Source organism: Clytia hemisphaerica, unplaced genomic scaffold (genome assembly GCF_902728285.1).
Source record: "Clytia hemisphaerica strain Z4C2 unplaced genomic scaffold, Clytia hemisphaerica genome assembly, whole genome shotgun sequence".
Classification (NCBI taxonomy): Eukaryota; Metazoa; Cnidaria; class Hydrozoa; order Leptothecata; family Clytiidae; genus Clytia; species Clytia hemisphaerica.
Window position 1 is genome coordinate 509006 of NW_027104025.1, and position 1744 is coordinate 510749.

Sequence of the window (1744 nt, forward strand, 5' to 3'; positions counted from 1 at the left end):
GAACAAACCTGAGAAAGAGTGAGAAAGAGTGAAATAAAAGTGAAATAAGTGAAAAAGTGATTGTATTGACCTAACAAGCCCTTTGACTCTAAAAGAAATGGACCGATCATTTAATTCTGACCTAGGGTAGTCTGTCCAATAAGAAGGTCCAACAAGAACAAATTTACAAAACTAGTTTAAAACTTTCTGGTTATATGGTTGTTTATTGTCTTTCCAATTAGTGAAATTCCATGAATGTGATTAGAATAATGGTGATATTGCCAACATCAGTTGATCAGCAAAATCTACTATAGCACTGCCGTTTGACGGAGTTGATATTCCGCATACTAAGAAAGACTGCCCCTGTTAAACGAGCAACAAAACTTAGAGAAATATAGGCACGAAACACTTACTTGAAATTTAAAGCTTAAAAATACTTTAAAAGGATCATCAGATGGTTTGAGTTTTTTGCCTGAAGAAACCCTCTGTGGTTTTGAGTAAAATCGCCAAGTATTTTTGTCTAACTATTTTCCAAAGTCGAATTATCACAATTTAAAATTTCTGAAAATGGGTTCTCACACGATTCTTACCGTTGAAATTCTATTGTTCTTTTCTATAAGTCAAAAACTTGGGACTAGCTGGAGTTTTTACAAGTTCTTATTTGATTTGGTTGGTCGTTAACCAGTAATTTTCTAAAGAACGCGTCATCTCTATCACTTCAAATAACCAATTAGTGAAGTATCTTGTAAAAACTCCAGCTCATCCCAAAAACTTGTAACTTAATTATCTCGACTTTGGGAAATATTTAGACAAAATATTTTGAGGATTTGCTCAGGACAATAGAAGGATTCCCCCGAGGATTCCACATACCGATTATCTCTTCAAATTTCTAAAGGCTTATCCAAAATCAATCAACACTCCATGTTTTAAAGTCCCACACTGTTGTGCTAGATAGCAATGAATTAAAAAATTAATGATTCGCTAACCCTAATGCTATGGCAAACATTTCAAAATATGAGGTAGAGAAGAAAATGTTTGAAATAAATGGTGACTTAATTAGCATTATTCTAGAAGCCTTTGAAGTTAATAAAAAATTTTTGTATAGTATAGTAAAGCAAAAGGTCACATGCCAGGACTTAATCTGTTATGAGTTATATTTTCATTCATTGATTAGACGTTTATAAAGTTTCATTTGTCATAATAGGTTAAAGGTAGTTCTAAAGAATCGATAAGTCTCTAACTCGGGATTTTTTGTAGACTAGAGTCTACTCCTGACTGAACTTTGCTTTTGGAGAATTTTTAATGACGCTGACAGTCAAGAACACCTTCAAATTAGCCTATCATAGGCTGATTAGTCTATCATAGGCTATTTAGACTATTTTAAATAGGCTATTTAGCCGAAAATCGATAAAAACCTCGATTTCTGATGAAATATAAATAGTCTCGTCTATTTTTCACCATTACTTCATTCCCCAAAGCCAAAAGAATCTTTTTCACTTAATTTGATATAACATTAAATTTTGGAAACAGAAATATGAATAAATTTATCATCCATCGGCTAATTAACCGATTATAGGCTAATTTTCTGATAATGAAGTTCTGCTGAATCGACAAAAAGCCCGATTTTCTTACCCTGCGCATCCGCACGCATGCGCAGTACCAAAAAGTGGAATATTTCCTAAACCAAAATTGACCCAAAGTCAAAATTTGTCATGAGCATTTCTCTGACAATGGGAAAGCATGTATTCCTTAGAGAAGACACGAC